Source organism: Hypanus sabinus, chromosome 20, assembly GCF_030144855.1.
Source record: "Hypanus sabinus isolate sHypSab1 chromosome 20, sHypSab1.hap1, whole genome shotgun sequence".
Lineage (NCBI taxonomy): Eukaryota > Metazoa > Chordata > Chondrichthyes > Myliobatiformes > Dasyatidae > Hypanus > Hypanus sabinus.
Window position 1 is genome coordinate 2,951,608 of NC_082725.1, and position 15,290 is coordinate 2,966,897.

Here is a 15,290-nt window from a genome sequence, read left to right on the forward strand (position 1 = left end):
ACCTCACCATCAAACCAGCAGATAAGTGGGGTGCAATAGTAGTATGGTGGACTGACCTCTTCCTTGCTGAGGCCCAGCAACAACAATCAGACACCTCCTCTTACTTACCCCTCGAACAGGATCCCACAGGCCATTGTCTCCCACACCATCACTGACGTTATTAACTCTGGGGATTTCCCATCCACTGCCGCCAACCTCATAGTTCCCGTTTCTACCTCCTACCCAATGTCCACAAAACTGCCTGTCTAGGTAGACCCATTGTTTCAGTTTGCTCCTGCCCCTCTGAACTCATCTGCATACCTCAACTCTGTTTCATCCCCCTGGTTCAGTCCATTCCTACCTATGTCCGTCACTTCACATGTTCTTGATCTTTTCAATGATTTCAAGTTCCCTGGCCCCAAGCACCTTATTTTCACTATGGATGTCCAGTCCCTATACACCTCCATCCTCCACCAGCGAGGTCTCAAAACTCTCCATTTCTTTCTGGACACCAGATCCAACCAGCTCCCCTCCACCACCACTCTCCTCCGTCTAGCGGAACTTGTCCTCATTCTCAATAATTTCTCCTTTAGCTCCTCCCACTTCCTTCAAACCAAAAGGTGGAGCCATGGTTACTCGCATGAGTCCTAGCTATGCCTGCCTGTTTGTCGGCTACATAAAACAGTCTATGTTCCAAGCCTGTGTCACTCTGCAACTTTTCTTATCGATGACTGTATTGATGCTGCTTCATCAACTTTGCCTCCAACTTCCACTCTGCCCTCAACTTTACCTCGTCCATTTCCGACACCTGCCTGCCCTTTCTCAAAATCTCTGTCTCCATCTCTGGTGATCTTAGGTCTTTGTTCTTTGGAGCATAGAAGGTTGAGGGGGGACTTGATAGAGGCATTTAAAATTATGAGGGGGATAGATCGAGTTGACATGGATAGGCTTTTTCCATTGAGAGTAGGGGAGATTCAAACAAGAGGACATGAGTTGAGAATTAAGGGGCAAAAGTTTAGGGGTAACACAAGGGGGAATTTCGTTACTCAGAGAGTGGTAGCTGTGTGGAACGAGCTTCCAGTAGAATTGGTAGAGGTAGGTTCGATTTTGTCATTTAAAAAAAATTGCATGGGTATATGGACAGGAAAGGAATGGAGGGTTATGGGCTGAGTGCAAGTCGGTGGGATTAGGTGAAAGTAAGCATTTGGCACGGACTAGAAGGGTCGAGATGGCCTGTTTCCATGCTGTAATTGTTATATGGTTATATGGAGACAGTCCATCTACTAATATATTTTATAAACCCACAGACTCTCACAGCTACCTGGACTTTACCTCTTCCCACCCTGGAACTAGTAAAAATGCCATCCCTTTCCCTCAGTTCCTCTGTCTCCACCGCATCTGCTCTCAGGATGAAGCTTTTCATTCCAGAATGAAGGAGATGTCCTCCTTCTTCAAAGAAGGGGTTTCCCTCCACTATTAATGCTGCTCTCAAACACATTTCTTCCATTTCACGCACATCTGCCCTCACCTCAACCTCATACTTCCCACCAGGGATAGGGTTCCTCTTGTCCTCACCTACCATCCACCAGCCTCCTCGTCCTCACCTACCACCCCACCAGACTCCTCTTGTCCTCATCTACCACCCCACCGAGTATATCTTTCCCCCACTTTCTGCTTTCCGCAGGGATCGGTCCCTATGCAACTCCCTTGTCCCCTATCACACCCCACTGATCTCCCTCCTGGCACTTATCCTTGCAAGTGGAACAAGTGCTACACCTGCCCCTACACCAACTCCCTCACTACCATTCAGGGCCCCAAACAATCCTTCCAGGTGAGGCGGCACTTGACCTGTGAGTGAATTGTAGCCTTAAAATACCGGCAGCACTGAATACCATCAGGTAGGAGCTACAGGAGCCTGAAGACCCACACTCAACGATTCAGGAACAGTTCCTTCCCTCCGCAATCAGATCTCTGAATGGGGCAACCCTGCTACTCCTTTAGTTTTTGCACTTTTATTTTACAGTTTATAGATTTTAATGTCTTTCATCTTACTATTCATGTTTTACATTGTTGATTTATTGTAACTTCAGTAATTTTTCATGTCTTGTACTAAACTGCTGCCACAAAACAATCAATTTCAGGACATATATCAGTGGTAATAACCCTGAGTGGAGTCTGGTGCAATGATGGGGCTGGCCGTGTCTGCAGCCCTCTGCTCCCCTTGTAGCCCTGCGCATTGTCCCCTCCATACCAGATACAGCTAGTCAGAAGGTTCTCCGTGGTACATCTGAAGAAATTTGCAAGAATCCTTGGTGACACCAAATCCTCTCAAGCTCCTAATGAATTATAGACATTGTTGTGCCTCCTTCATGTTCATGATGGCCTTGGCTGAGTTTACAAACCTCTACAGCTTTTTCTGACCCTGTGCAGTGGCCCCTCCATACTAGATGGTGATACAGTTAGTCAGAATGTTCTTCGTGGTACATCTGTAGAAATTTGTGAGAGTCTTTGGTGACACCAAATTTCCTCAACTCTTAATGAAGTATAGCCACTGGTGTGCCTTCTTCAAGACTGCACTAATATGCTGGGTAGGATAGCTCTTCAGAGATTTTGACATCCAGGAGCATGTCTGAATGGGATTGGTATGTATAGATTAGGAGGGCAGAGTAAAATATAAATATGAAATTAAAATAGGAAAATGAAAATAAATTACATTCCTAATTTTATGTGTTGGTTATCACTTGGAATGATGGAGTCACTTAGGAATTTTCCTAAGCTGCACCAAACCGTAATGGATAGGCACAGACACAACGAGTTGCTCATTCTACAAGATCACTGAAGGATGGAAGGAAGGAAATTGTTGGTTCATTTTGTGGGAATGTGCCAAGTTAGTATTGACTGCCCTGTGTTCTTTGATTCCTGTAATCTTAGTGAAAATCATACAATTCTGGAAACATTCAACAAATGGCAGCAGCACTGAGCCGAAACATGAGGAGCCAAAGGAATGAATCTTCAATTTGAATTCCTCTATTTTCTCTGAAGAACATCTGAGGGGTCCCAGCTTCTTGTGTTTTAGTTTTTACTTGAAAGATGGAATGAGTTGAGGATTTATTCTGCAGTAAAGGAGGATGAGACTTGATAGAAATGTACAAGATGATACAAGACATAGATAGTTTGGTAAGCCAGAGAGCTTTTCCTTGAGTGAAAATGTTAATTGCATTTTATGACATCATTTTAAGGAGACTGGAGGAAAGTATAGGGGCAATGTCAGAGGTAATTGTTTTCACACAGAGAGTGTGGGTGTGGGGAAACCCTACCAGGGATGATGGTAGGGGCAGATACATTAGGAACATTTTATAAACTCTTAGATAGGCACATGGGTGATAGATAATGGAGAGCTATGTGGGAGGGAAGCTCTAGGTTGATCTCGGAGTAGATTAAAAGCTCATTGTGGGCTGAAGGAGCTTTACTGTGCTTAAATGGTCAATGTTCCTTGCTTCAATCAAAACATTTTAGAAAGGCGCAGTCATATTGACACATAGTTTGTTCTCTCATCAATCATCATTGCTGAAAAAAATAGATAAGGGTTAAGTTCAAAGGTCGGCACAATATTGTGTGCTGAAGGGCCTGTATTGTGCTGCAGTGTCCTATGTTCTAGGTTGGGTGATTTTGTGGTGAAGTTCAATGTTCTAGACTGGGTGATTTTGTGGTGAAGTTCATGTTCTAGACTGGGTGATTTTGTGGTGAAGTTCATGTTCTAGACTGGGTGATTTTGTGGTCAGTTCTATATTTTAGACTGGGGATTTTGTGGTGAAGTTCTATGATTTTGTGGTGATGTCCTATGCTGGATGATTTTGTGGTGAAGTTCTATGATTTTGTGGTGATGTTCTATGCTGGGTGATTTGTGGTGAAGTTCTATGAATTTGTGGTGATGTTCTATGAATTTGTGGTGATGTTCTATGATTTTGTGGTGAAGTTCTATGATTTTGTGGTGATGTTCTATGCTGGGTGATTTTCTAGGCTGTCACAAGGCAGAATCTACAAGGCATGGCACTCCACGGTAACTCATGGCACCATGTGGCCAATGCCTTAGCTACCTTACCCTTTGCCTGAGTTCAGTTTGAAGTCAGTTTACACCAGACACATCCCCTGTGTTTCCAACTCTGGTTCTTATCATGCAGACTTTTAAAATTTTCATTAGGATCTGCTGTACCTGCAGTCTTGGATCCACCCCATTGCCAAGGTTAGGAAATGGTGTCAGTATCTGCGGTCTCTGATTGTCCCCATTGCCAAGGTCAGGAAATGGTGTCAGTATCTGCGGTCTCTGATTGTCCCCATTGCCAAGGTCAGGAAATGGTGTCAGTACCTGCGGTCTCTGATTGTCCCCAATGCCAAGGTCAGGCAATGGTGTCAGTACCTGCGGTCTCCGATTGTCCCCATTGCCAAGGTCAGGAAATGGTGTCAGTATCTGCGGTCTCTGATTGTCCCCATTGCCAAGGTCAGGAAATGGTGTCAGTACCTGCGGTCTCTGATTGTCCCCAATGCCAAGGTCAGGCAATGGTGTCAGTACCTGCGGTCTCCGATTGTCCCCAATGCCAAGGTCAGGAAATGGTGTCAGTACCTGCGGTCTCCGATTGTCCCCAATGCCAAGGTCAGGAAATGGTGTCAGTACCTGCGGTCTCCGATTGTCCCCAATGCCAAGGTCAGGCAATGGTGTCAGTACCTGCGGTCTCCGATTGTCCCCAATGCCAAGGTCAGGCAATGGTGTCAGTACCTGCGGTCTCCGATTGTCCCCAATGCCAAGGTCAGGAAATGGTGTCAGTAAGAATCCAAGGAGAGAATTTTATAGATGTTCAATGTCTTTGGTCTTTTAGCAAGAAGGACAGGGAAGGGGAATAAAGCAACCGGTGCAAGTTCAGCTTGAATAGTCATGATAGGATGACAGGGTAGCATTGATTTGAACCGTTAGCACAATCCCTTTATAGTGCCAGTGATCACTTATCAGAGGTCAATTCCTGTCACTGCCTGTATGGAGTTTGTACATTCTCCTCACGACCACACGTTTTCTCTGTGTAGTCACATTACAAAGAAGTAAAAATTAGGGTAGGTCACTGTGATTTCCAAAGTACACGGTATGCCACTGACTAGTGAACTTGTCTGTTGCTCCCAGCAAAGATTCGGATGGCAGATGAACTTATATGTACATTGAAACCTATGGTGAACCTATGGCAATAACCAACACACCCTGAGGGTGTGCTGGGGCAGCCTGCAAATGTTGCCACACATTCCTGTCCTTAGGCCTGGTTTCATAGACACCAGACCTCCAACGTAGCCAGCCTCTGAGTATCAATCCCAGTACAGGCCGAACACCGCTTTGAGCTTCAGGCCTTAATTCCAGATCTTTGTCCAGGTGGCCCCTGGGCTTGTACAGTCCTCCTGCCCTGGTGACCCTGGGGTTCTCTGCCCCTGGTGACCCTGGGGTTCTCTGCCCCTGGGCTTGTACGGTCCTCCTGCCCTGGTGACCCTGGGGTTCTCTGCCCCTGGGCTTGTACGGTCCTCCTGCCCTGGTGACCCTGGGGTTCTCTGCCCCTGGGCTTGTACGGTCCTCCTGCCCTGGTGACCCTGGGGTTCTCTGCCCCTGGTGACCCTGGGGTTCTCTGCCCCTGGGCTTGTACGGTCCTCCTGCCCTGGTGACCCTGGGGTTCTCTGCCCCTGGTGACCATGGGGTTCTCTGCCCCTGGGCTTGTACGGTCCTGCCCTGGTGACCCTGGGGTTCTCTGCCCCTGGTGACCCTGGGGTTCTCTGCCCCTGGGCTTGTACGGTCCTCCTGCCCTGGTGACCCTGGGGTTCTCTGCCCTGGTGACCCTGGGGTTCTCTGCCCCTGGTGACCCTGGGGTTCCCTGCCCCTGGGCTTGTAGGGTCCTCCTGCCCTGGTGACCCTGGGGTTCTCTGCCCCTGGTGACCCTGGGGTTCTCTACCCCTGGGCTTGTACGGTCCTCCTGCCCTGGTGACCCTGGGGTTCTCTGCCCTGGGCTTGTACGGTCCTCCTGCCCTGGTGACCCTGGGGTTCTCTGCCCTGGTGACCCTGGGGTTCTCTGCCCCTGGTGACCCTGGGGTTCCCTGCCCCTGGGCTTGTAGGGTCCTCCTGCCCTGGTGACCCTGGGGTTCTCTGCCCCTGGTGACCCTGGGGTTCTCTACCCCTGGGCTTGTACGGTCCTCCTGCCCTGGTGACCCTGGGGTTCTCTGCCCTGGGCTTGTACGGTCCTCCTGCCCTGGTGACCCTGGGGTTCTCTGCCCCTGGTGACCCTGGGGTTCTCTGCCCTGGGCTTGTACAGTCCTGCCCTGGTGACCCTGGGGTTCTCTGCCCCTGGTGACCCTGGGGTTCCCTGCCCCTGGGCTTGTAGGGTCCTCCTGCCCTGGTGACCCTGGGGTTCTCTGCCCCTGGTGACCCTGGGGTTCTCTACCCCTGGGCTTGTACGGTCCTCCTGCCCTGGTGACCCTGGGGTTCTCTGCCCTGGGCTTGTACGGTCCTCCTGCCCTGGTGACCCTGGGGTTCTCTGCCCTGGTGACCCTGGGGTTCTCTGCCCCTGGTGACCCTGGGGTTCCCTGCCCCTGGGCTTGTAGGGTCCTCCTGCCCTGGTGACCCTGGGGTTCTCTGCCCCTGGTGACCCTGGGGTTCTCTACCCCTGGGCTTGTACGGTCCTCCTGCCCTGGTGACCCTGGGGTTCTCTGCCCCTGGTGACCCTGGGGTTCCCTGCCCCTGGGCTTGTAGGGTCCTCCTGCCCTGGTGACCCTGGGGTTCTCTGCCCCTGGTGACCCTGGGGTTCTCTACCCCTGGGCTTGTACGGTCCTCCTGCCCTGGTGACCCTGGGGTTCTCTGCCCTGGGCTTGTACGGTCCTCCTGCCCTGGTGACCCTGGGGTTCTCTGCCCTGGTGACCCTGGGGTTCTCTGCCCCTGGTGACCCTGGGGTTCCCTGCCCCTGGGCTTGTAGGGTCCTCCTGCCCTGGTGACCCTGGGGTTCTCTACCCCTGGGCTTGTACGGTCCTCCTGCCCTGGTGACCCTGGGGTTCTCTGCCCTGGGCTTGTACGGTCCTCCTGCCCTGGTGACCCTGGGGTTCTCTGCCCCTGGGCTTGTACGGTCCTGCCCTGGTGACCCTGGGGTTCTCTGCCCCTGGTGACCCTGGGGTTCTCTGCCCTGGGCTTGTACAGTCCTGCCCTGGTGACCCTGGGGTTCTCTGCCCCTGGTGACCCTGGGGTTCTCTGCCCCTGGGCTTGTACGGTCCTGCCCTGGTGACCCTGGGGTTCTCTGCCCCTGGGCTTGTACGGTCCTCCTGCCCTGGTGACCCTGGGGTTCTCTGCCCCTGGTGACCCTGGGGTTCTCTGCCCCTGGGCTTGTACGGTCCTCCTGCCCTGGTGACCCTGGGGTTCTCTACCCCTGGTGACCCTGGGGTTCTCTGCCCCTGGGCTTGTACGGTCCTACCCTGGTGACCCTGGGGTTCTCTGCCCCTGGTGACCCTGGGGTTCTCTGCCCCTGGGCTTGTACGGTCCTCCTGCCCTGGTGACCCTGGGGTTCTCTGCCCCTGGTGACCCTGGGGTTCTCTGCCCCTGGGCTTGTACGGTCCTCCTGCCCTGGTGACCCTGGGGTTCTCTGCCCCTGGTGACCCTGGGGTTCTCTGCCCCTGGGCTTGTACGGTCCTGCCCTGGTGATCCTGGGCTTCTCTGCCCCTGGGCTTGTACGGTCCTCCTGCCCTGGTGACCCTGGGGTTCTCTGCCCCTGGGCTTGTACGGTCCTCCTGCCCTGGTGACCCTGGGGTTCTCTGCCCCTGGTGACCCTGGGGTTCTCTGCCCCTGGACTTGTACGGTCCTGCCCTGGTGACCCTGGGGTTCTTTGCCCCTGGTGACCCTGGGGTTCTCTGCCCCTGGGCTTGTACGGTCCTCCTACCCTGGTGACCCTGGGGTTCTCTGCCCCTGGGCTTGTACGGTCCTCCTGCCCTGGTGACCCTGGGGTTCTCTGCCTCCGAAGTCACGGTCTTCAGCCTTTGACTTTGCCCTCTCAAATTCACTGATGTCTGGTTATCAACCCCAGGACTTGCCGATCACAGGTTTAACTTTCAGGCCTAAACCCTAGGATGATCCTTAGGTTGTGCTGGTTGTTAACACAAACAACACATTTTGCTGTATGCTTTAGTGTACATATGATAAAGAAATAAATCTGAACTAGGGTGGTGCTTCTAACATAGAGTAAATCTGATCCTTATAACATTCCCATTGTCTTTCCTATGTCATTTACAAGAAAGATTTCTTTTCTGCTCTTATGGAATTAATGTTCTCTCATTTATTTTTAGTGGTAAAACCAGGCAGAACAGAACAAAATAAACATGAGTCAAGCGTTATTTCAAACATTCTGATGACTCGTTACTTTTGATTTAATGCCACTTTTCCATAGATAATGGACACAGAATATGTCTCCTGGCTGCAGAGGTACCACATTTAATAATTATGAAGGTATTGTGGATAGAGCCGGCTGTTGTCGTTGTAAAATCTAAATCCAACAGGCCTCTCGCAAATTGGTTTTGCATTGAAGATCCGGCTGCTAACTCCTTTCAGAATCGTAATTCACCCACCACTCAGTTACTTCATTTTCAATATAACTGATAATTGATGCTGAACAGGAATTAATGCAGGTAAGGTATTAGCCTTCAATTCACTGCTGAACCTGATGTAGAGATATCTAACGCTGCCATAGACCACTCTTGTTCCTGTCGTTTGAATGACGATGATTCAGAGATTTCACTGCGAGGCGTCAAGGCCGGAAGCGAATGGATCACACGTCTACATCAATACGACTGCCTGCTCACAGTCAGATTGGGATTTGGATCCCAGATTTAGATTCAGATTCAAGTTCATTATCACATGTACGTAGAAACATAGAATGAGTTGTGTCATTGTGTGTCAACCAAGACACACTGGAGAAAGGGTGCTGACTATTCACTCCATCGATGCCTCTTAACTTCTAGTACACCTCTATCAAGTCACCTTAACTTCCTTCACTAAGAAGAGTAAAGCCTTAGCTCACTCAAAATATCCTCATAAGATGTGCTCTCTGATTCAGACAGTATCCTGGTAAATCTTCTTTGCACCCTCTCTAAAGGCAATATTCATTAACGCTCAGCTTCATATCTAATACCTCTACTTTGACCTGTTTATTGCATGTTCATAGTAATGTACAGAGAAAGGGGTCATTTGCATCAACAACTGACACACCGAGGGTGTGCTGGGAGCAGCCCACAAGTTTTGCCACACAGTCGAGCACAAGAGCATGAGTGCATGCACGTGCGCACATGCGCGTACACACACACACACACACACTCACACAGAGACACACACGCACACACACTCACACACACACACACACACACACACACACACACACTCACACACACACACTCACACACACACACACACACACACACACACTCACACACACACACACACACACACACACACACACACACACACACACACACTCACACACACACACACACACACACACACACACTCACACACACACACACACACACACACACACACACACACACACACACACACACACACACACACACTCACACACACACCCTCCTATTCCAAGACAGGCATATGGCATATTGGTCCTGCCTTCACATAATGCCCTGATTCCCTTTCCCTCTGTTCTTGCACGACTGAAACCGTCTTTGTTACCACCGATTCTTCCCATACTGTCGCAGGTGGCCCACAACACTTCATTGTCAGTAAACTCAAGCCGGCCCTGCTGCTCTTGTCTGAGGTCACCCCTTTCCTCCTGGGCTCTCTGGCAGTCCGCCGATCCACTATCTGACGACTTCTGCTGGTCGGTTCAAGCACAGATGTTGTGACTCAGCTGTCCACGTAATAAGCAAGCCAGGCGGTACAAAACGGAGAGTGAGCTGCTACCCGTGCGGTTCTGGTGCTGCCTGAAAGGAGTCTGCACACCCTTCCTGTGAGTGCGTGGGTTTCTCCAGGTGCTCCGGTTTCCTCCCACAGTCCAAAGACGTACTGGTTAGTGGGTTAATTGGTCATTGTAAATTGTTCCTTGATTAGGCTGGGGTGAAATCTCTGAAGCCTCAATGTCTTGAGAAATGACAATAAAGTTGTATTCCATTCCATTGTAACTAGGCAGGTGCTGGACATTGTAGCTCCTTCTGATAGAGGGGCTATTCTGTGCCGTATCTTCAAAATAAAATCAATAAAACTAATTCAGTGTGGGGGGGGGGGTGCAAAATGACATGGTCAAAAGTAAACTCAGCAGTTACATCCTACACAGGCAACATGCTATCTTTGTTCAGTTAAATAATTGCCGCAGCTGCCTGTGCTATTCATTACCTTATCATCTCAATGGGATGCCAAGGTTTTCAGTGCCTGGAAGCACTTAAAGACTGCCTGCATTATTTAATGCCTAATGCACCACTTAAAGAGATGTACTCTGACTGAGGTTGTTGTCAAGCATTCTGTAACTTGCTGCAGCCTGGAAGACATTCACAAAGAGCAACCCTCCTGGGATTTTAAGGTGATTGCAGTAAAGTATAGGGGGATGTCAGAGGTAGGTTTTTTGCTCACAGACACACACACACACACACACTGGTGGGTATTGAAATGCATTGCCACAAGTGGTGGTAAAGGCAGTTGCATTAGGGACAACATTTAAGAACACAAAGGTGGCACATCGATGGCAGGAGAATGGAGGGTTATGTGTGTGGAGAGGCTTGAATTGATTTTAAGGTAGGTTACACAGTCAGCTCAATGCTGTAGGCAAGAGCGCCTGTAGTGTTCTGTGCTTTATGCTGTCTCATACCCCAGTGAGAAAGGGACATATCTGTCCTAGCAGGCGGGTTGGTGGATGAGATCTACAGTGAGATCCAATGGCCAGGAATGCCTCTCTACAATGCTCCACGGAGAGGGAAGGGGATGACGAGGCTCTGAAGGAATCTTGGTCATCCACTACAACTAGTTGTGATGCTTGTTCGTACCACTGAACCCAGAGTTCCGAGGTCGAAACAGTGGAACTGACCCAGTGCAACAGCTTTTCCACTTTAAAAACTCTCCCACACAGGTGTGTTGTCATCGCCGGACACAACAGTGAACCACCTCAATGGCCCATCACGGCAGCAGGCCAGGGCTGTACATAAACTATCATGTTGCTGCAATAAGCACCATGCAATAAGTACAATAAGAAATATAAAAAAATAATTAAGTCGTGCAAAAAGGGAGCAACGTTGTGAGGTAGTGTTCACAGGCTCATGGACCGTTCAGAAATTTGATGGCAGAGAGGAAGAAGCTGTTCTTAAATCACTGAGTGTGTGTTTTCAGGCTCCTGCTCCTCCTCACTGATGGTATTATTGCAAAGAGGGCATGTCCTGGGTGGTGAAAACCCTTCTCGAGTGATCACCTTTTGAAGATGTTCTCAGTGCTGGGGAGGCCAGTGCCCATGATGGGGCTGACCGAGTTTACAACTCTCTGCAGCTTTTCTCAATGCTGAGCGGTGGCCCCTCCGTACCAGACCGTGATGCAACCAGTTAGAATGGTACATCTGTGGAGATTTGCTAGAGTGTTTATTACACATCAGTCATGGAAGTTCAAGGGCGAGCCATCGTGAACCTGAACACTAGTGACTTGTACCCTGTCACTAAATTCCAGCAATCTGTCCTCCAGTCAAGTTCTTTAACATATTGCTCCAGCTGGCTAAATAGAGGTGAATAAACAGCTGATGATTTGGACTGAGTCCTGATGAAGGATCTCGGCCCAAAAATAGATGTCTTCAGGAAACAAGGAAATTGATTGTGACTCTTTAGGAAGGGGAGGTTGAGAGAACACACAGTGAGGGATCAGCAGTGGAAAGTGTGAGCAGTTTCAAGTTCCTGGGTGTCTACATTTTTGAGTATCTATCATAGGCCAAACATATTTAAGCAATTACCAAGAAGACACCACTGTGGCTGTATTTCATTAGGAGTTTGAGGAGTTCTGGTACGTCACCAAACACTCTAGAAAATTTCTACAGATGTTCCATAGAAAACATTCTAAGTGGTTGTATCACTATCTGGTATGGAGAGGCCACTGAATAGGTTCATAAAAGGCTGCAGAGGGTTGCAAACTCAGCCAGCTCCATCATGGGCACCTGCCTGCCCAACTTCGAGGACACCTTCAAAAGGTGATGCCTCAAAAAAAGGTCCCATCATTAAAGACCCCCAGCTCCCAGGACATGCCCTCATTTCTACTGCCAAGGAGGAGGTACAGAGGGTGAGGACCCACATCCAATGTTTCAGAAACAACTTCTTCCTCTCTGCAATCAGATTTATGAATGGAAGTGAACCCATGAACACCACCTCACTCTTTTTGTTTGCTCTGGTTTGGAATATTTATTTACATGTTATATGTACAGACATTTCTTACTGTAATTTGTAGTTTTTATTATGTATGGCAATGTACAGCTGCAGCAAAACAGCAATTGCCGGTGATGTTAAACCTGGATGTGACTCTGATTCCTCTCCGCAGGCGTTTCCTGACCTGATGAGTTTGTGTTTGTTGCTATGACTGGTGAAATCTCCTTCCCAGTACCACAGGGGGATGGTGGTGGTGGGCCTCCTGTTGAGATTGAGAAATGATCCACTTTGGAACTGATGTCACATTGAGAACTGATGATATGTAGGGACTATTATATTATATTTCCCCACAAATCCAGATATTCTATATAAATATTGCATTAGCTAAATGAAATGCACTGGAAGTGATCTGAGTTACACATTGAAAATCGGATTATATCTATTAAACAGCTAATGAATAAACATAATTATCAGTTGGCTTTAATAAGAAAAATGATCAAAAGCCAAAGCTTGAAATTAATTTTGTGCTTACTTGATTCAAATTTGGTAAGTATTTCCATTAACAGTTATGTCTGTTATCTAATTAATAATTAATAAAGCAGTAATTACTAATTTAAAACCACATATATTGACTTAATTATTATCCAGTAATTAACAGTTAATTTCAACAATTTAAATGTTTTTAATAATTGGCCAAATATAATCACAATGAAAAAAAGTCAGCTCAGAATACTGTGGCACCTGAACTGAAAAATAGCACAAAGAGATTTAATATGGTCGTTAAACATGGTGAGATATTATTTTGGAAAATTTTCTTGGGTTTAATAACTGATCTCTCCAATGCTTCACATCACAACCAGAATGCATCTTTACCTGATTAATTTACAGATGATGCCAGTAGATGAAAAATGCACTAGAATTATTCCCCAGTCTTTCAAGCCAGTTCATCGAGAGAAAATGAAGTGCTTCACTTCATTAGAGTTTATCATCTTCCAATATGATACCTCATCTCAATGAACAATGAATTCAGGGCACAGCACATTACAGCTCAGTACAGGCCCTTTGGTCCATGATGCAGTGCTGACCTTTTAAGCTACTCTGAGTTCAATCTAACCCTTCCCTTCTGCAAAACTCTCCATTTTTCTGTCATCCACGTGACAATCGAAGAGTTTCCTAAATGCTTCAGATGAATCTGCTCTACCACCACCTCCGGCAGGGCGATCCATGCACTCACCACTCTCTGTGTAAAGAACTTACCTCTGAAAGGCCCACTATGCTTTTAAGTTCAAGATGAAGTTTAATTGTCATTCAACTGTACACATGAACACAGTTAAACATAACAGTGTTTTTCTGGGGCAAACACAGAATCAACAGTCACACACAGTACAAAATACATATAATTACAATTGCAGAGAAAAACAGGCAGTTCCAAAAAATAATAATATATAAAAAATTGATATTATAACCCAAGTCCCCGGGTGCCTTGGTCTGTAGATTGATGGTTCATGGATGGTGTCCTGGAGCCAGGTTTCTGCAAAAATGGCCTGCAGCAGTTCCTCATATCGCCCAGTGCAGCACAGTCGAATGCAGCCCAACTTGTCTCCCACTGAGCAAACACTGGAGAGCAGCACCAAAGTTATCCTATTAAAATTATGCCCCTTGTAGTAACTATTTCAGCCCTTGGAAGATGTCTCTGGCGGTCCACTCGATCTATGTTTCTTATCATATAGGACACGCTGGAGGCAGGAAGCATGTTCCCGCTGATGCGTGAGTCCAGAACTAGAGGCCACAGTTTAAGAATAAGGGGTAGGCCATTTAGAACAGAGATGCGGAAAAACTTTTTCACCCAGAGAGTGGTGGATATGTGGAATGCTCTGCCCCAGAAGGCAGTGGAGGCTAAGTCGCTGGATGCATTCAAGAGAGAGTTAGATAGAGCTCTTATAGATGGCGGGGTCAAGGGATATGGGGAGAGGGCAGGAATGGGGTACTGATTGTGTATGATCAACCATGATCACAGTGAATGGCGGTGCTGGCTAGAAGGGCCAAATGGCCTACTCCTGCACCTACTGTCTATTGTCTATTGTCTATTATCGTGTTGACTCTCATCCTCCTTAGCTCCAAAGAGAAAAGTCCTAACTACCCTCAGAAGACATGCTCTCCATTAGAGGGGAAGTGGTGGAATATTTGTGAAGGAAGCAGTTACAGCCAACGCGAGGGACAATAGATCAGTCGATTGAAGAAAAGGGGAAGAGCTATTACACGACAGGGTGTAGGAGCCTCGAAACAAGAATACAGCAAGGAAATACTAAAGGGTTTGGTATTTGAAGTCAGTGTCATCTGACTGAAAGGAATTTATTTCAAGTTATTATGAGCATAGCAGAGGATTAAACCATCTAAGTTCAAAGTAATTTTAATATCAAAGTACATATTTCTCACCATATACTACACCAGAGACTCTCAAATGTATTTTCCATCATACACGACACAGAGAATGCCTGCAAACAATCAATCTCAAGGCAGCACTGCACCCTGCAAAAGCCTTTGGCACATCTATTGTGTATAACTAGTGTGCCTGTGATTTTGTCAACATGGAGTAGAGAGCGAGTTTGTAAATCTGGTGGGAAAGAAGGACGTTGGGAATGGTGAGGGTAGAGCGCCGTGGGAGGGGTGTGGAACAGCTGTCAGGGAAGGAGTGCCGGGGGCAGGGGAGGGTGGGTGCAGGCACACCCAGCCCTGAGACACCAGGCAAGGTCATTCTATTCCAAACAACTGGTTTATTGATCATTACAGAAAGTCTCTGGTGTTTCCCACTTCCTCCCCTCTCCCTTCCCCTTTTCCCAACTATGATTCCCTTCTCCCTGCTCCCTTCCCACTCTCGAGACCCATATCAGAATCAGGTTTATCAACTCTCACATATG

At 48.1% G+C, this 15,290-nt stretch overlaps 1 long non-coding RNA gene across 1 annotated transcript in view; it reads left to right on the forward strand.

Annotated features, from left to right (window-relative positions):
• LOC132378645 (uncharacterized) overlaps positions 1-15,290 on the forward strand; it is a 40,178-nt gene that overhangs the window by 6,636 nt on the left and 18,252 nt on the right. The window lies entirely within an intron of this gene.